This window comes from Pseudophryne corroboree, chromosome 11 (assembly GCF_028390025.1).
Source record: "Pseudophryne corroboree isolate aPseCor3 chromosome 11, aPseCor3.hap2, whole genome shotgun sequence".
NCBI lineage: Eukaryota > Metazoa > Chordata > Amphibia > Anura > Myobatrachidae > Pseudophryne > Pseudophryne corroboree.
The window spans coordinates 157268556-157289538 of NC_086454.1; positions in this window are offsets into that span (position 1 = coordinate 157268556).

Below are 20983 nucleotides of genomic sequence, written 5' to 3' on the forward strand. Positions count from 1 at the left end.
GACCCGTCGGATCAAGATCAAGAGGACCCGTCGGATCAAGAGGACCCGTCGGATAAAGATCAAGGAGGACCCGTCGGATCAAGATCAAGAGGACCCGTCGGATCAAGAGTACCCGTCGGATCAAGAGGACCCCGTCGGATCAAGATCAAGAGGACCCCGTCGGATCAAGATCAAGAGGTCCCGTCGGATCAAGATCAAGAGGACCCGTCGGATCAAGATCAAGAGGACCCGTCGGATCAAGAGGACCCGTCGGATCAAAATCAAGAGGAGCCGTCGGACCAAGAGTACCCGTCGGATCAAGAGGTCCCCGTCTGATCAAGAGGACCCCGTCGGATCAACATCAAGAGGACCCGTCGGATCAACATCAAGAGGACCCGTCGGATCAACATCAAGAGGACCCGTCGGATCAACATCAAGAGGACCCTTCGGATCAACATCAAGAGGACCCGTCGGATCAACATCAAGAGGACCCGTCGGATCAACATCAAGAGGACCCGTCGGACCAAGAGGACCCGTCGTACCAAGAGGACCCGATGGATCAAGAGGACCCGGCGGATCAAGAGGACCCGTCGGATCAAGAGGACCCATCGGATCAAGATCAAGAGGACCCGTCAGATCAAGATCAAGAGGACCCGTCGGATCAAGATCAACAGGACCCGTCGGATCAAGATCAACAGGACTCGTCGGACCAAGAGGACCCGTCGTACCAAGAGGACCCGTTGGATCAAGAGGACCCGGCGTATCAAGAGGACCCGTCGCATCAAGAGGACGCTTCGGATCAAGAGGACCCCGTCGGATCAAGAGGACCCCGTCGGATCAAGATCAAGAGGACCCGTCGGATCAAAAGGACCCGTCGGATCAAGAGGACCCGTCGGATCAAGAGGACCCCGTCGGATCAAGAGGACCCCGTCGGATCAAGATCAAGAGGACCCGTCGGATCAAGATCAAAAGGACCCGTCGGATCAAGAGGACCCGTCGCAACAAGAGGACCCGTCGGATCAAGAGGACCCGTCGGATCAAGAGGACCCGTCGGATCAATAGGACCCGTCGGATCAAGAGGACCCAACGGATCAAGAGGACCCGTCGGATCAAGATCAAGAGGACCCCGTCGGATCAGGATCAAGAGGACCCCGTCGGATCAAGAGGACGCCGTCGGATCAAGATCAAGAGGACCCGTCGGATCAAGATCCAGAGGACCCGTCGGATCAAGATCCAGAGGACCCGTCGGATCAAGATCAAGAGGACCCGTCGGATCAAGATCAAGAGGACCCGTCGGATCAAGATCAAGAGGACCCGTCGGATCAAGAGGACCCGTCAGATCAAGAGGACCCATCGGATCAAGAGGACCCATCGGATCAAGAGGACCAGTCGGATCAAGATCAAGAGGACCCGTCGGATCAAGATCAAGAGGACCCATCGGATCAAGAGGACCCCGTCAGGACAAGATCAAGAGGACCCCGTCGGATCAAGAGGACCCGTCGGATCAAGATCAAGAGGACCCGTCGGATCAAGAGGATCAAGGAGGACCCGTCGGATCAAGATCAAGAGGACCCGTCGGATCAAGAGGACCCGTCGGATCAAGATCAAGAGGACCCGTCGGATCAAGAGGACCCCGTCGGATCAAGATCAAGAGGACCCCGTCGGATCAAGATCAAGAGGTCCCGTCGGATCAAGATCAAGAGTACCCGTCGGATCAAGATCAAGAGGACCCGTCGGATCAAGATCAAGAGGACCCGTCGGATCAAGATCAAGAGGACCCATCGGATCAAGAGTCAAGTGGACCCGTCGGATCAAGATCAAGGAGGACCCGTCGGATCAAGATCAAGAGGACCCGTTGGATCAAGAGGACCAGTCGGATCAAGATCAAGAGGACCCGTCGGATCAAGAGGACCCGTCGGATCAAGAGGACCTGTCGGATCAAGATCAAGAGGACCCGTCGGATCAAGATCAAGAGGACACGCCGGATCAAGATCAAGAGGACCAGCCGGATCAACATCAAGAGGACCCGTCGGATCAACATCAAGAGGACCCGCCGGATCAACATCAAGAGGACCCGTCGGATCAAGAGGATCCGTCGGATCAAGAGGTTCCGTCGGATCAAGAGGACCCGTCGGATAAAGAGGACCCGTCGGATCAAGATCAAGAGGACCCGCCGGATCAACATCAAGAGGACCCGCCGGATCAACATCAAGAGGACCCGTCGGATCAAGAGGACCCGTTGGATCAAGAGGACACGTCGGATCAAGATCAAGAGTACCCGTCGGATCAAGAGGAGCCGTCGGATCAAGATCAAGAGGACCCGTCGGATCAAGAGGACCCGTCAGATCAAGAGGACCCGTCAGATCAAGAGGACCCGTCGGATCAAGAGGACCCGTCGGATCAAGAGGACCCATCGGATCAAGAGGACCCGTCGGATCAAGATCAAGAGGACCCGTCGGATCAAGATCAAGAGGACCCGTGGGATCAAGAGGACCCGTCGGATCAAAATCAAGAGGAGACGTCGGACCAAGAGTACCTGTCGGATCAAGAGGATCCTTCGGATCAAGAGGACCCCATCTGATCAAGAGGACCCCGTCGGATCAACATCAAGAGGACACGTCGGATCAACATCAAGAGGACCCGTCGGATCAACATCAAGAGGACCTGTCGGATCAAGAGGACCCTTCGGATCAACATCAAGAGGACCCGTCGGATCAAGAGGACCCGTCGGATCAAGATCAAGAGGACCCGTCGGATCAAGATCAAGAGGACCCGTCGGATCAAGAGGACCCCGTCGGATCAAGATCAAGAGGACCCGTCGGATCAAAATCAAGAGGACCCGTCAGATCAAGAGGACCCCGTCGGATCAAGAGAACCCCGTCGGATCAAGAGGACCCGTCGGATCAAGATCAAGAGGACCCCGTCGGATCAAGATCAAGAGGACCCGTTGGATCAAGAGGACCCCGTCGGATCAAGATCAAGAGGACCCGTCGGATCAAGAGGACCCCGTCGGATCAAGGTCAAGAGGACCCGTCGGATCAAGATCAAGAGGACCCGTCGGATCAAGATCAAGAGGATACGTCGGATCAAGATCAAGAGGACCCGTCGGATCAAGATCAAGGAGGACCCGTCGGATCAAGATCAAGAGGACCCGTCGGATCAAGAGGACCCTCGGATCAAGATCAAGAGGACACGTCGGATCAAGAGGACCCCGTCGGATCAAGATCAAGAGGACCCCGTCGGATCAAGATCAAGAGGTCCCGTCGGATCAAGATCTAGAGGACCCGTCGGATCAAGATCAAGAGGACCCGTCGGATCAAGATCAAGTGGACCCGTCGGATCAAGATCAAGGAGTACCCGTCGGATCAAGAGGACCCCGTCGGATCAAGATCAAGAGGACCCCGTCGGATCAAGACCAAGAGGTACCCGTCGGATCAAGACCAAGAGGACCCGTCGGACCAAGAGGACCCGTCGGAACAAGAGGACCCGTCGGACCAAGAGGACCCGTCGGACCAAGAGGACCCGTCGGATCAAGATCAAGAGGACCCGTCAGATCAAGATCAAGAAGACCCATCGGATCAAGATCAACAGGACCCGTCGGATCAAGATCAACAGGACCCCTCGGACCAAGAGGACCCGTCGTACCAAGAGGACCCGTCGGATCAAGAGGACCCGTCGGATCAAGAGGACCCTTCGGATCAAGAGGACCCCGTCGGATCAAGAGGACCCCGTCGGATCAAGATCAAGAGGACCCGTCGGATCAAGATCAAGAGGACCCGTCGGATCAAAAGGACCCGTCGGATCAAGAGGACCCCGTCGGATCAAGAGGACCCCGTCGGATCAAGAGGACCCGTCGGATCAAGAGGACCCGTCGGATCAAGAGGACCCGTCGGAACAAGAGGACCCGTCGGAACAAGAGGACCCGTCGGATCAAGAGGACCCGTCGGATCAAGAGGTCCCGTCGGATCAATAGGACCCGTCGGATCAAGAGGACCCGACGGATCAAGAGGACCCGACGGATCAAGAGGACCCGTCGGATCAAGAGGACCCCGTCGGATCAGGATCAAGAGGACCCCGTCGGATCAAGATCAAGAGGACCCGTCGGATCAAGATCCAGAGGACCCGTCGGATCAAGATCCAGAGGACCCGTCGGATCAAGATCAAGAGGACCCGTCGGATCAAGAGGACCCGTCAGATTAAGAGGACCCGTCGGATCAAGAGGACCCGTCGGATCAAGAGGACCCGTCGGATCAAGAGGACCCATCGGATCAAGAGGACCCGTCGGATCAAGATCAAGAGGACCCGTCGGATCAAGAGGACCCGTCGGATCAAGAGGACCCCGTCGGATCAAGATCAAGAGGACCCGTCGGATCAAGATCAAGAGGACCCGTCGGATCAAGAGGACCCCGTCGGATCAAGGTCAAGAGGACCCCGTCTGATCAAGATCAAGAGGACCCGTCGGATCAATATCAAGAGGACCCCGTCGGATCAAGAGGACCCGTCGGATCAAGATCAAGGAGGACCCGTCGGATCAAGATCAAGGAGGACCCGTCGGATCAAGATCAAGAGGACCCGTCGGATCAAGAGGACCCGTCGGATCAAGATCAAGAGGACCCGTCGGATCAAGAGGACCCCGTCGGATCAAGATCAAGAGGTCCCGTCGGATCAAGATCAAGAGGACCCGTCGGATCAAGATCAAGAGGACCCGTCGGATCAAGATCAAGTGGACCCGTCGGATCAAGATCAAGGAGGACCCGTCGGATCAAGATCAAGAGGACCCGTTGGATCAAGATCAAGAGGACCCGTCGGACCAAGAGGTACCTGTCGGATCAAGAGGACCTGTCGGAACAAGAGGACCCGTCGGATCAAGAGGACCCGTCGGATCAAGATCAACAGGACCCGTCGGATCAAGATCAACAGGACCCGTCGGACCAAGAGGACCCGTCGTACCAAGAGGACCCGTTGGATCAAGAGGACCCGGCGGATCAAGAGGACCCGTCGGATCAAGAGGACCCGTCGGATCAAGGGGACCCTTCGGATCAAGAGGACCCCGTCGGATCAAGAGGACCCCGTCGGATCAAGATCAAGAGGACCTGTCGGATCAAGATCAAGAGGACCCGTCGGATCAAAAGGACCCGTCGGATCAAGAGGACCCGTCGGATCAAGAGGACCCCGTCGGATCAAGAGGACCCCGTCGGATCAAGATCAAGAGGACCCGTCGGATCAAGATCAAGAGGACCCGTCGGATCAAGAGGACCCAAAGGATCAAGAGGACCCAAAGGATCAAGAGGACCCGTCGGATCAAGATCAAGAGGACCCCGTCGGATCAGGATCAAGAGGAACCGTCGGATCAAGATCCAGAGGACCCGTCGGATCAAGATCCAGAGGACCCGTCGGATCAAGATCAAGAGGACCCGTCGGATCAAGAGGACCCGTCAGATTAAGAGGACCCGTCGGATCAAGAGGACCCGTCGGATCAAGAGGACCCGTCGGATCAAGAGGACCCATCGGATCAAGAGGACCCGTCGGATCAAGATCAAGAGGACCCGTCGGATCAAGAGGACCCGTCGGATCAAGATCAAGAGGACCCGTCGGATCAAGAGGACCCCGTCGGATCAAGATCAAGAGGTCCCGTCGGATCAAGATCAAGAGGACCCGTCGGATCAAGATCAAGAGGACCCGTCGGATCAAGATCAAGTGGACCCGTCGGATCAAGATCAAGGAGGACCCGTCGGATCAAGATCAAGAGGACCCGTTGGATCAAGATCAAGAGGACCCGTCGGACCAAGAGGTACCTGTCGGATCAAGAGGACCTGTCGGAACAAGAGGACCCGTCGGATCAAGAGGACCCGTCGGATCAAGATCAACAGGACCCGTCGGATCAAGATCAACAGGACCCGTCGGACCAAGAGGACCCGTCGTACCAAGAGGACCCGTTGGATCAAGAGGACCCGGCGGATCAAGAGGACCCGTCGGATCAAGAGGACCCGGCGGATCAAGGGGACCCTTCGGATCAAGAGGACCCCGTCGGATCAAGAGGACCCCGTCGGATCAAGATCAAGAGGACCTGTCGGATCAAGATCAAGAGGACCCGTCGGATCAAAAGGACCCGTCGGATCAAGAGGACCCGTCGGATCAAGAGGACCCCGTCGGATCAAGAGGACCCCGTCGGATCAAGATCAAGAGGACCCGTCGGATCAAGATCAAGAGGACCCGTCGGATCAAGAGGACCCCGTCGGATCAAGGTCAAGAGGACCCCGTCTGATCAAGATCAAGAGGACCCGTCGGATCAATATCAAGAGGACCCCGTCGGATCAAGAGGACCCGTCGGATCAAGATCAAGGAGGACCCGTCGGATCAAGATCAAGGAGGACCCGTCGGATCAAGATCAAGAGGACCCGTCGGATCAAGAGGACCCGTCGGATCAAGATCAAGAGGACCCGTCGGATCAAGAGGACCCCGTCGGATCAAGATCAAGAGGTCCCGTCGGATCAAGATCAAGAGGACCCGTCGGATCAAGATCAAGAGGACCCGTCGGATCAAGATCAAGTGGACCCGTCGGATCAAGATCAAGGAGGACCCGTCGGATCAAGATCAAGAGGACCCGTTGGATCAAGATCAAGAGGACCCGTCGGACCAAGACGTACCTGTCGGATCAAGAGGACCTGTCGGAACAAGAGGACCCGTCGGATCAAGAGGACCCGTCGGATCAAGATCAACAGGACCCGTCGGATCAAGATCAACAGGACCCGTCGGACCAAGAGGACCCGTCGTACCAAGAGGACCCGTTGGATCAAGAGGACCCGGCGGATCAAGAGGACCCGTCGGATCAAGAGGACCCGTCGGATCAAGAGGACCCTTCGGATCAAGAGGACCCCGTCGGATCAAGAGGACCCCGTCGGATCAAGATCAAGAGGACCTGTCGGATCAAGATCAAGAGGACCCGTCGGATCAAAAGGACCCGTCGGATCAAGAGGACCCGTCGGATCAAGAGGACCCCGTCGGATCAAGAGGACCCCGTCGGATCAAGATCAAGAGGACCCGTCGGATCAAGATCAAGAGGACCCGTCGGATCAAGAGGACCCGTCGGATCAAGAGGACCCGTCGGATCAAGAGGACCCAAAGGATCAAGAGGACCCGTCGGATCAAGATCAAGAGGACCCCGTCGGATCAGGATCAAGAGGAACCGTCGGATCAAGATCCAGAGGACCCATCGGATCAAGATCAAGAGGACCCGTCGGATCAAGAGGACCCATCAGATCAAGAGGACCCGTCGGATCAAGAGGACCCATCGGATCAAGAGGACCCGTCGGATCATGATCAAGAGGACCCGTCGGATCAAGATCAAGAGGACCCGTCGGATCAAGAGGACCCCGTCGGATCAAGATCAAGAGGACCCGTCGGATCAAGATCAAGAGGACCTGTCGGATCAGGATCAGGAGGACCCGTCGGATCAAGAGGACCCGTCGGATCAAGATCAAGAGGACCCGTCGGATCAAGAGGACCCCGTCGGATCAAGATCAAGAGGACCCGTCGGATCAAGAGGACCCCGTCGGATCAAGATCAAGAGGACCCCGTCGGATCAAGATCAAGAGGACCTGTCGGATCAAGATCAAGAGAACCCGTCGGATCAAGATCAAGAGGACCTGTCAGATCAAGAGGACCCGTCGGATAAAGATCAAGAGGACCCGTCGGATCAAGATCAAGAGGACCCGTCGGATCAAGAGGACCCCGTCGGATCAAGATCAAGAGGACCCCGTCGGATCAAGATCAAGAGGACCCCGTCGGATCAAGATCAAGAGGACCCGTCGGATCAAGATCAAGAGGACCCGTCGGATCAAGAGGACCCGTCGGATAAAGTTCAAGGAGGACCCGTCGGATCAAGAGGACCCGTCGGACCAAGAGGACCCGTCGGATCAAGAGGACCCGTCGGATCAAGAGGACCCGTTGGATCAAGATCAAGAGGACCCGTCAGATCAAGATCAAGATGACCCGTCGGATCAAGATCAACAGGACCCGTCGGATCAAGATCGACAGGACCCGTCGTACCAAGAGGACCCGTCGTACCAAGAGGACCCGTTGGATCAAGAGGACCCGGCGGATCAAGAGGACCCGTCGGATCAAGAGGACCCTTCGGATCAAGAGGACCCCGTCGGATGAAGAGGACCCCGTCGGATCAAGATCAAGAGGACATGTCGGATCAAGATCAAGAGGACCCGTCGGATCAAAAGGACCCGTCGGATCAAGAGGACCCGTCGGATCAAGAGGACCCCGTCGGATCAAGAGGACCCCGTCGGATCAAGATCAAGAGGACCCGTCGGATCAATATCAAGAGGACCCGTCGGATCAAGAGGACCCGTCGGATCAAGAGGACCCGTTGGATCAATAGGACCCGTCGGATCAAGAGGACCCAACGGATCAAGAGGACCCGTCGGATCAAGATCAAGAGGACCCCGTCGGATCAGGATCAAGAGGAACCGTCGGATCAAGATCCAGAGGACCCATCGGATCAAGATCAAGAGGACCCGTCGGATCAAGAGGACCCATCAGATCAAGAGGACCCGTCGGATCAAGAGGACCCATCGGATCAAGAGGACCCGTCGGATCAAGATCAAGAGGACCCGTCGGATCAAGAGGACCCCGTCGGATCAAGATCAAGAGGACCCGTCGGATCAAGATCAAGAGGACCTGTCGGATCAGGATCAGGAGGACCCGTCGGATCAAGAGGACCCGTCGGATCAAGATCAAGAGGACCCATCGGATCAAGAGGACCCCGTCGGATCAAGATCAAGAGGACCCGTCGGATCAAGAGGACCCCGTCGGATCAAGATCAAGAGGACCCCGTCGGATCAAGATCAAGAGGACCTGTCGGATCAAGATCAAGAGGACCCGTCGGATCAAGATCAAGAGAACCCGTCGGATCAAGAGGACCCGTCGGATAAAGATCAAGGAGGACCCGTCGGATCAAGATCAAGAGGACCCGTCGGATCAAGAGGACCCGTCGGATCAAGAGGACCCATCGGATCAAGAGGACCCTGTCGGATCAAGATCAAGAGGACCCCGTCGGATCAAGATCAAGAGGTCCCGTCGGATCAAGATCGAGAGGACCTGTCGGATCAAGAGGACCCGTCGGATCAAGATCAAGTGGACCCGTCGGATCAAGATCAAGGAGGACCCGTCGGATCAAGATCAAGAGGACCCGTTGGATCAAGAGGACCCGTCGGATCAAGATCAAGAGGACCCAGCGGATCAAGAGGACCCGTCGGATCAAGATCAAGAGGACCCGTCGGATCAAGATCAAGAGGACCCGCCGGATCAAGATCAAGAGGACCCGCCGGATCAACATCAAGAGGACCCGTCGGATCAACATCAAGAGGACCCGTCGGATCAAGAGGACCCGTCGGATCAAGAGGACCCCGTCGGATCAAAAGTACCCCGTCAGATCAAAAGGACCCGTCGGATCAAGAGGACGCGTCGGATCAAGATCAAGAGGACCCGTCGGATCAAGATCAAGAGGACCCGTCGGATCAAGAGTACCCGTCGGATCAAGATCAAGAGGACCCGTCGGATCAAGAGGACCCGTCACATCAAGAGGACCCATCGGATCAAGAGGACCCGTCGGATCAAGATCAAATGGACCCGTCGGATCAAGATCAAGAGGACCCGTCGGATCAAGAGGACCCGTCGGATCAAGAGGACCCGTCGGATCAAAATCAAGAGGAGCCGTCGGACCAAGAGTACCTGTCGGATCAAGAGGACCCTTCGGATCAAGAGGACCCCGTCTGATCAAGAGGACCCCGTCGGATCAACATCAAGAGGACCCGTCGGATCAACATCAAGAGGACCCGTCGGATCAACATCAAGAGGACCCGTCGGATCAAGAGGATCCTTCGGATCAACATCAAGAGGACCCGTCGGATCAAGAGGACCCGTCGGATCAAGAGGACCCGTCAGATCAAGAGGACCCGTCGGATCAAGAGGACCCGTCGGATCAAGATTAAGAGGACCCCGTCGGATCAAGAGGACCCCATCGGATCAAGAGGACCCCGTCGGATCAAGAGGACCCGTCGGATCAAGATCAAGAGGACCCGTCGGATCAAGATCAAGAGGACCCGTCAGATCAAGAGGACCCCGTCGGATCAAGAGAACCCCGTCGGATCAAGAGGACCCGTCGGATCAAGATCAAGAGGACCCGTTGGATCAAGATCAAGAGGACCCGTCGGATCAAGATCAAGAGGACCCATCGGATCAAGAGGACCCCGTCGTATCAAGATCAAGAGGACCCCGTCGGATCAAGAGGACCCCGTCGGATCAAGGTCAAGAGGACCCGTCGGATCAAGATCAAGGGACCCGTCGGATCAAGAGGACCCCGTCGGATCAAGATCAAGAGGACCCCGTCGGATCAAGAGGACCCAGTCGGATCAAGGTCAAGAGGACCCGTCGGTTCAAGATCAAGGAGGACCCGTCGGATCAAGATCAAGAGGACCCGTCGGATCAAGAGGACCCGTCGGATCAAGATCAAGAGGACCCGTCGGATCAAGAGGACCCCGTCGGATCAAGATCAAGAGGACCCCGTCGGATCAAGAGGACCCGTTGGATCAAGATCAAGAGGACCCGTCAGATCAAGATGACCCGTCGGATCAAGATCAACAGGACCCGTCGGATCAAAATCGACAGGACCCGTCGGACCAAGAGGACCCGTCGTACCAAGAGGACCCGTTGGATCAAGAGGACCCGGCGGATCAAGAGGACCCGTCGGATCAAGAGGACCCTTCGGATCAAGAGGACCCCGTCGGATGAAGAGGACCCCGTCGGATCAAGATCAAGAGGACATGTCGGATCAAGATCAAGAGGACCCGTCGGATCAAAAGGACCCGTCGGATCAAGAGGACCCGTCGGATCAAGAGGACCCCATCGGATCAAGAGGACCCCGTCGGATCAAGATCAAGAGGACCCGTCGGATCAAGATCAAGAGGACCCGTCGGATCAAGAGGACCCGTCGGATCAAGAGGACCCGTCGGATCAATAGGACCCGTCGGATCAAGAGGACCCAACGGATCAAGAGGACCCGTCGGATCAAGATCAAGAGGACCCCGTCGGATCAGGATCAAGAGGAACCGTCGGATCAAGATCCAGAGGACCCATCGGATCAAGATCAAGAGGACCCGTCGGATCAAGAGGACCCATCAGATCAAGAGGACCCGTCGGATCAAGAGGACCCATCGGATCAAGAGGACCCGTCGGATCAAGATCAAGAGGACCCGTCGGATCAAGAGGACCCCGTCGGATCAAGATCAAGAGGACCCGTCGAATCAAGATCAAGAGGACCTGTCAGATCAGGATCAGGAGGACCCGTCGGATCAAGAGGACCCGTCGGATCAAGATCAAGAGGACCCGTCGGATCAAGAGGACCCCGTCGGATCAAGATCAAGAGGACCCGTCGGATCAAGAGGACCCCGTCGGATCAAGATCAAGAGGACCCCGTCGGATCAAGATCAAGAGGACCCGTCGGATCAAGATCAAGAGGACCCGTCGGATCAAGAGGACCCGTCGGATAAAGATCAAGGAGGACCCGTCGGATCAAGATCAAGAGGACCCGTCGGATCAAGAGGACCCGTCGGATCAAGAGGACCCATCGGATCAAGAGGACCCCGTCGGATCAAGATCAAGAGGACCCCGTCGGATCAAGATCAAGAGGTCCCGTCGGATCAAGATCTAGAGGACCTGTCGGATCAAGATCAAGAGGACCCGTCGGATCAAGATCAAGTGGACCCGTCGGATCAAGATCAAGGAGGACCCGTCGGATCAAGATCAAGAGGACCCGTTGGATCAAGAGGACCCGTCGGATCAAGATCAAGAGGACCCAGCGGATCAAGAGGACCCGTCGGATCAAGAGGACCTGTCGGATCAAGATCAAGAGGACCCGTCGGATCAAGATCAAGAGGACCCGCCGGATCAAGATCAAGAGGACCCGCCGGATCAACATCAAGAGGACCCGTCGGATCAACATCAAGAGGACCCGTCGGATCAAGAGGACCCGTCGGATCAAGAGGACCCGTCGGATCAAGAGGACCCCGTCGGATCAAAAGGACCCGTCGGATCAAGAGGACGCGTCGGATCAAGATCAAGAGGACCCGTCGGATCAAGATCAAGAGGACCCGTCGGATCAAGAGTACCCGTCGGATCAAGATCAAGAGGACCCGTCGGATCAAGAGGACCCGTCAGATCAAGAGGACCCATCGGATCAAGAGGACCCGTCGGATCAAGATCAAAAGGACCCCTGTCGGATCAAGATCAAGAGGACCCGTCGGATCAAGAGGACCCGTCGGATCAAGAGGACCCGTCGGATCAAAATCAAGAGGAGCCGTCGGACCAAGAGTACCTGTCGGATCAAGAGGACCCTTCGGATCAAGAGGACCCCGTCTGATCAAGAGGACCCCGTCGGATCAACATCAAGAGGACCCGTCGGATCAACATCAAGAGGACCCGTCGGATCAACATCAAGAGGACCCGTCGGATCAAGAGGATCCTTCGGATCAACATCAAGAGGACCCGTCGGATCAAGAGGACCCGTCAGATCAAGAGGACCCGTCGGATCAAGATCAAGAGGACCCGTCGGATCAAGATCAAGAGGACCCCGTCGGATCAAGAGGACCCCATCGGATCAAGAGGACCCCGTCGGATCAAGAGGACCCCGTCGGATCAAGAGGACCCGTCGGATCAAGATCAGGAGGACCCGTCGGATCAAGATCAAGAGGACCCGTCAGATCAAGAGGACCCCGTCGGATCAAGAGAACCCCGTTGGATCAAGAGGACCCGTCGGATCAAGATCAAGAGGACCCGTTGGATCAAGATCAAGAGGACCCGTCGGATCAAGATTAAGAGGACCCGTCGGATCAAGAGGACCCCGTCGGATCAAGATCAAGAGGACCCCGTCGGATCAAGAGGACCCCGTCGGATCAAGGTCAAGAGGACCCGTCGGATCAAGATCAAGGGACCCGTCGGATCAAGAGGACCCCGTCGGATCAAGATCAAGAGGACCCCGTCGGATCAAGAGGACCCCGTCGGATCAAGGTCAAGAGGACCCGTCGGTTCAAGATCAAGGAGGACCCGTCGGATCAAGAGGACCCGTCGGATCAAGAGGACCCGTCGGATCAAGATCAAGAGGACCCGTCGGATCAAGAGGACCCCGTCGGATCAAGATCAAGAGGACCCCGTCGGATCAAGAGGTCCCGTCAGATCAAGATCAAGAGGACCCGTCGGATCAAGATCAAGAGGACCCGTCGGATCAAGATCAAGTGGACCCGTCGGATCAAGATCAAGGAGGACCCATCGGATCAAGATCAAGAGGACCCGTTGGATCAAGATCAAGAGGACCCGTCGGACCAAGAGGTACCTGTCGGATCAAGAGGACCCGTCGGATCAAGAGGACCCGTCGGACCAAGAGGACCCGTCGGAACAAGAGGACCCGTCGGACCCGTCGGACCAAGAGGACCCGTCGGATCAAGAGGACCCGTCGGATCAAGATCAAGAGAACCCGTCAGATCAAGATCAAAAGGACCCGTCGGATCAAGATCAACAGGACCCGTCGGACCAAGAGGACCCGTCGTACCAAGAGTACCCGTTGGATCAAGAGGACCCGTCGGATCAAGAGGACCCTTCGGATCAAGATCAAGAGGACCCGTCAGATCAAGAGGACCCGTCGGATCAAGATCAACAGGACCCGTCGGATCAAGATCAACAGGACCCGTCGAACCAAGAGGACCCGTCGGATCAAGAGGACCCGTCGGATCAAGATCAAGAGGACCCGTCGGATCAAGAGGACCCCGTCGGATCAAGATCAAGAGGACCCCGTCGGATCAAGATCAAGAGGTCCCATCGGATCAAGATCAAGAGGACCCGTCGGATCAAGATCAAGAGGACCCGTCGGATCAAGATCAAGTGGAAGCGTCGGATCAAGATCAAGGAGGTCCCGTCAGATCAAGATCAAGAGGACCCGTCGGATCAAGATCAAGAGGACCCGTTGGATCAAGATCAAGTGGACCCGTCGGATCAAGATCAAGGAGGACCCGTCGGATCAAGATCAAGAGGACCCGTTGGATCAAGATCAAGAGGACCCGTCGGACCAAGAGGTACCCGTCGGATCAAGAGGACCCGTCGGACCAAGAGGACCCGTCGGAACGAGAGGACCCGTCGGACCGAGAGGACCCGTCGGACCGAGAGGACCCGTCGGATCGAGAGGACCCGTCGGATCAAGATCAAGAGGACCCGTCAGATCAAGATCAAGAGGACCCGTCAGATCAAGATCAACAGGACCCGTCGGACCAAGAGGACCCGTCGTACCAAGAGGACCCGTTGGATCAAGAGGACCCGTCGGATCAAGAGGACCCGTCGGATCAAGAGGACCCTTCGGATCAAGATCAAGAGGACCCGTCAGATCAAGAGGACCCGTCGGATCAAGATCAACAGGACCCGTCGGATCAAGATCAACAGGACCCGTCGGACCAAGAGGACCCGTCGGATCAAGAGGACCCGTCGGATCAAGATCAAGAGGACTCGTCGGATCAAGAGGACCCCGTCGGATCAAGATCAAGAGGACCCCGTCGGATCAAGATCAAGAGGTCCCATCGGATCAAGATCAAGAGGACCCGTCGGATCAAGATCAAGAGGCCCCGTCGGATAAAGATCAAGTGGAAGCGTCGGATCAAGATCAAGGAGGACCCGTCGGATCAAGATCAAGAGGACCCGTTGAATCAAGATCAAGAGGACCCGTCGGACCAAGAGGTACCCGTCGGATCAAGAGGACCCGTCGGACCAAGAGGACCCGTCGGAACAAGAGGAACCGTCGGACCAAGGGGACCCCGTCGGATCAAGAGGACCCCGTCGGATCAAGATCAAGAGGACCCGTCGGATCAAGATCAAGAGGACCCGTCGGATCAAAAGGACCCGTCGGATCAAGAGGACCCGTCGGATCAAGAGGACTCCGTCAGATCAAGAGGACCCCGTCGGATCAAGATCAAGAGGACCCGTCGGATCAAGATCAAGAGGACCCGTCGGATCAAGATGACCCGTCGGATCAAGAGGACCCGTCGGAACAAGAGGACCCGTCGGATCAAGAGGACCCGTCGGATCAAGAGGACCCGTCGGATCAATAGGACCCGTCGGATCAAGAGGACCCAACGGATCAAGAGGACCCGTCGGATCAAGATCAAGAGGACCCCGTCGGATCAGGATCAAGAGGAACCGTCGGATCAAGATCCAGAGGACCCGTCGGATCAAGATCAAGAGGACCCGTCGGATCAATATCAAGAGGACCCGTCGGATCAATATCAAGAGGACCCGTCGGATCAAGAGGACCCGTCAGATCAAGAGGACCCGTCGGATCAAGAGGACCCGTCGGATCAAGAGGACCCGTCGGATCAAGATCAAGAGGACCCGTCGGATCAAGATCAAGAGGACCCGTCGGATCAAGAGGACCCCGTCGGATCAAGATCAAGAGGACCCGTCGGATCAAGATCAAGAGGACCTGTCGGATCAAGATCAAGATGACCCGTCGGATCAAGAGGACCCGTCGGATCAAGATCAAGAGGACCCGTCGGATCAAGAGGACCCCGTCGGATCAAGATCAAGAGGACCCGTCGGATCAAGATCAAGAGGACCCCGTCATATCAAGATCAAGAGGACCCGTCGGATCAAGATCAAGAGGACCCGTCGGATCAAGAGGACCCGTCGGATAAAGATCAAGGAGGACCCGTCGGATCAAGATCAAAAGGACCCGTCGGATCAAGAGGACCCGTCGGATCAAGAGGACCCGTCGGATCAAGAGGACCCCGTCGGATCAAGATCAAGAGGACCCCGTCGGATCAAGATCAAGAGGTCCCGTCGGATCAAGATCAAGAGAACCCGTCGGATCAAGATCAAGAGGACCCGTCGGATCTAGAGGACCCGTCGGATCAAAATCAAGAGGAGCCGTCGGACCAAGAGTACCCTTCGGATCAAGAGGTCCCCGTCTGATCAAGAGGACCCCGTCGGATCAACATCAAGAGGACCCGTCGGATCAACATCAAGAGGACCCGTCGGATCAACATCAAGAGGACCCGTCGGATCAACATCAAGAGGACCCGTCGGATCAAGAGGACCCTTCGGATCAACATCAAGAGGACCCGTCGGATCAAGAGGACCCGTCGGATCAAGATCAAGAGGACCCCGTCGGATCAAGAGGACCCCATCGGATCAAGAGGACCCCGTCGGATCAAGAGGACCCGTCGGATCAAGATCAAGAGGACCCGTCGGATCAAGATCAAGAGTATCCATCAGATCAAGAGGACCCCGTCGGATCAAGAGAACCCCGTTGGATCAAGAGGACCCGTCGGATCAAGATCCAGAGGACCCGTCGGATCAAGATCAAGAGGACCAGTCGGATCAAGATCAAGAGGACCAGTTGGATCAAGAGGACCCCGTCGGATCAAGATCAAGAGGACCCGTCGGATCAAGAGGACCCCGTCGGATCAAGGTCAAGAGGACCCCGTCGGATCAAGATCAAGAGGACCCGTCGGATCAATATCAAGAGGACCCGTCGGATTAAGATCAAGGAGTACCCGTCAGATCAAGATCAAGGAGGACCCGTCGGATCAAGATCAAGAGGACCCGTCAGATCAAGAGGACCCGTCAGATCAAGATCAAGAGGACCCGTCGGATCAAGAGGACCCCGTCGGATCAAGATCAAGAGGACCCCGTCGGATCAAGATCAAGAGGACCCCGTCGGATCAAGATCAAGAGGTCCCGTCGGATCAAGATCAAGAGGACCCGTCGGATCAAGATCAAGAGGACCCGTCGGATCAAGATCAAGTGGACCCGTCGGATCAAGATCAAGGAGGACCCGTCGGATCAAGATCAAGAGGACCCGTTGGATCAAGATCAAGAGGACCCGTCGGACCAAGAGGTACCTGTCGGATCAAGAGGACCCGTCGGATCAAGAGGACCCGTCGGATCAAGAGGACCCGTCGGATCAAGATCAAGAGGACCCGTCAGATCAAGATCAAAAGGACCCGTCGGATCAAGATCAACAGGACCCGTCGGATCAAGATCAACAGGACCCGTCGGACCAAGAGGACCCGTCGTACCAAGAGGACCCGTTGGATCAAGAGGACCCGTCGGATCAAGAGGACCCGTCGGATCAAGAGGACCCATCGGATCAAGATCAAGAGGACCCGTCAGATCAAGATCAAGAGGACCTGTCGGATCAAGATCAACAGGACCCGTCGGATCAAGATCAACAGGACTCGTCGGACCAAGAGGACCCGTCGTACCAAGAGGACCCGTTGGATCAAGAGGACCCGTCGGATCAAGAGGACCCTTCGGATCAAGAGGACCCCGTCTGATCAAGAGGACCCCGTCGGATCAACATCAAGAGGACCCGTCGGATCAACATCAAGAGGACCCATCGGATCAACATCAAGAGGACCCGTCGGATCAAGAGGACCCTTCGGATCAACATCAAGAGGACCCGTCGGATCAAGAGGACCCGTCGGATCAAGAGGACCCGTCGGATCAAGATCAAGAGGACCCGTCGGATCAAGATCAAGAGGACCCCGTCGGATCAAGAGGACCCCATCGGATCAAGAGGACCCCGTCGGATCAAGAGGACCCGTCGGATCAAGATCAAGAGGACCCGTCGGATTAAGATCAAGAGGACCCGTCAGATCAAGAGGACCCCGTCGGATCAAGAGAACCCCGTCGGATCAAGAGGACCCGTCGGATCAAGATCAAGAGGACCCGTTGGATCAAGATCAAGAGGACCCGTCGGATCAAGCTCAAGAGGACCCGTCGGATCAAGAGGACCCCGTCGGATCAAGATCAAGAGGACCCCGTCGGATCAAGAGGACCCCGTCGGATCAAGGTCAAGAGGACCCCGTCGGATCAAGATCAAGAGGACCCGTCGGATCAAGATCAAGAGGACCCGTCGGATCAAGAGGACCCGTCGGTTCAAGATCAAGGAGGACCCGTCGGATCAAGATCAAGAGGACCCGTCGGATCAAGAGGACCCGTCGGATCAAGATCAAGAGGACTCTTTGGATCAAGAGGACCCCGTCGGATCAAGATCAAGAGGACCCCGTCGGATCAAGATCAAGAGGTCCCGTCGGATCAAGATCAAGAGGACCCGTCGGATCAAGATCAAGAGGACCCGTCGGATCAAGATCAAGTGGACCCGTCGGATCAAGATCAAGGAGGACCCGTCGGATCAAGATCAAGAGGACCCGTTGGATCAAGATCAAGAGGACCCGTCGGACCAAGAGGTACCCGTCGGATCAAGAGGACCCGTCGGACCAAGAGGACCCGTCGGAACAAGAGGACCCGTCGGACCAAGAGGACCCGTCGGACCAAGAGGACCCGTCGGATCAAGAGGACCCTTCGGATCAAGATCAAGAGGACCCGTCAGATCAAGATCAAGAGGACCCGTCGGATCAAGATCAACAGGACCCGTCGGACCAAGAGGACCCAACGTACCAAGAGGACCCGTTGGATCAAGAGGACCCTTCGGATCAAGAGGACCCGTCAGATCAAGAGGACCCGTCGGATCAAGATCAACAGGACCCGTCGGATCAAGATCAACAGGACCCGTCGGACCAAGAGGACCCGTCGGATCAAGAGGACCCGTCGGATCAAGATCAAGAGGACCCGTCGGATCAAGAGGACCCCGTCGGATCAAGATCAAGAGGACCCCGTCGGATCAAGATCAAGAGGTCCCATCGGATCAAGATCAAGAGGACCCGTCGGATCAAGATCAAGAGGACCCGTCGGATCAAGATCAAGTGGAAGCGTCGGATCAAGATCAAGGAGGACCCGTCAGATCAAGATCAAGAGGACCCGTTGAATCAAGATCAAGAGGACCAGTCGGACCAAGAGGTACCCGTCAGATCAAGAGGACCCGTCGGAACAAGAGGACCCGTCGGACCAAGGGGACCCTTCGGATCAAGAGGACCCCGTCGGATCAAGAGGACCCCGTCGGATCAAGATCAAGAGGATCCGTCGGATCAAGAGGACCCGTCGGATCAAGAGACCTGTCGGATCAAGATCAAGAGGACCCGTCAGATCAAGATCAAGATGACCCGTCGGATCAAGATCAACAGGACCCGTCGGATCAGGATCAACAGGACCCGTCGGACCAAGAGGACCCGTCGTACCAAGAGGACCCGTTGGATCAAGAGGACCCGTCGGATCAAGAGGACCCTTCGGATCAAGAGGACCCCGTCGGATCAAGAGGACCCCGTCGGATCAAGATCAAGAGGACCCGTCGGATCAAGATCAAGAGGACCCGTCGGATCAAAAGGACCCGTCGGATCAAGAGGACCAGTCGGATCAAGAGGACCCCGTCAGATCAAGAGGACCCCGTCGGATCAAGATCAAGAGGACCCGTCGGATCAAGATCAAGAGGACCCGTCGGATCAGGAGGACCCGTCGGATCAAGAGGACCCGTCGGATCAAGAGGACCCGTCGGATCAAGAGGACCCGTCGGATCAATAGGACCCGTCGGATCAAGAGGACCCAACGGATCAAGAGGACCCGTCGGATCAAGATCAAGAGGACCCCGTCGGATCAGGATCAAGAGGAACCGTCGGATCAAGATCCAGAGGACCCGTCGGATCAAGATCAAGAGGATCCGTCGGATCAAGATCAAGAGGACCCGTCGGATCAAGAGGATCCGTCAGATCAAGAGGACCCGTCGGATCAAGATCAAGAGGACCCGTCGGATCAAGATCAAGAGGACCCGTCGGATCAAGAGGACCCCGTCGGATCAAGATCAAGAGGACCCGTCGGATCAAGATCAAGAGGACCTGTCGGATCAAGATCAAGAGGACCCGTCGGATCAAGAGGACCCGTCGGATCAAGATAAAGAGGACCCGACGGATCAAGAGGACCCCGTCGGATCAAGGTCAAGAGGACCTGTCGGATCAAGATCAAGAGGACCCGTCGGATCAAGAGGACCCTGTCGGATCAAGATCAAGAGGACCCCGTCGGATCAAGATCAAGAGGACCCCGTCGGATCAAGATCAAGAGGACCAGTCGGATCAAGATCAAGAGGACCCGTCGGATCAAGAGGACCCGTCGGATAAAGATCAAGGAGGACCCGTCGGATCAAGATCAAGAGGACCCGTCGGATCAAGAGTACCCGTCGGATCAAGAGGACCCCGTCGGATCAAGATCAAGAGGACCCCGTCGGATCAAGATCAAGAGGTCCCGTCGGATCAAGATCAAGAGGACCCGTCGGATCAAGATCAAGAGGACCCGTCGGATCAAGAGGACCCGTCGGATCAAAATCAAGAGGAGCCGTCGGACCAAGAGTACCCGTCGGATCAAGAGGTCCCCGTCTGATCAAGAGGACCCCGTCGGATCAACATCAAGAGGACCCGTCGGATCAACATCAAGAGGACCCGTCGGATCAACATCAAGAGGACCCGTCGGATCAACATCAAGAGGACCCGTCGGATCAAGAGGACCCTTCGGATCAACATCAGGAGGACCCGTCGGATCAAGAGGACCCGTCGGATCAAGAGGACCCGTCGGATCAAGATCAAGAGGACCCCGTCGGATCAAGAGGACCCCATCGGATCAAGAGGACCCCGTCGGATCAAGAGGACCCGTCGGATCAAGATCAAGAGGACCCGTCGGATCAAGATCAAGAGTATCCATCAGATCAAGAGGACCCCGTCGGATCAAGAGAACCGCGTTGGATCAAGAGGACCCGTCGGACCAAGAAGACCCGTCGGAACAAGAGGACCCGTCGGACCAAGAGGACCCGTCGGACCAAGAGGACCCGTCGGATCAAGAGGACCCGTCGGATCAAGAGGACCCGTCGGATCAAGATCAAGAGGACCCGTCAGATCAAGATCAAAAGGAGCCGTCGGATCAAGATCAACAGGACCCGTCGGATCAAGATCAACAGGACCCGTCGGACCAAGAGGACCCGTCGTACCAAGAGGACCCGTTGGATCAAGAGGACCCG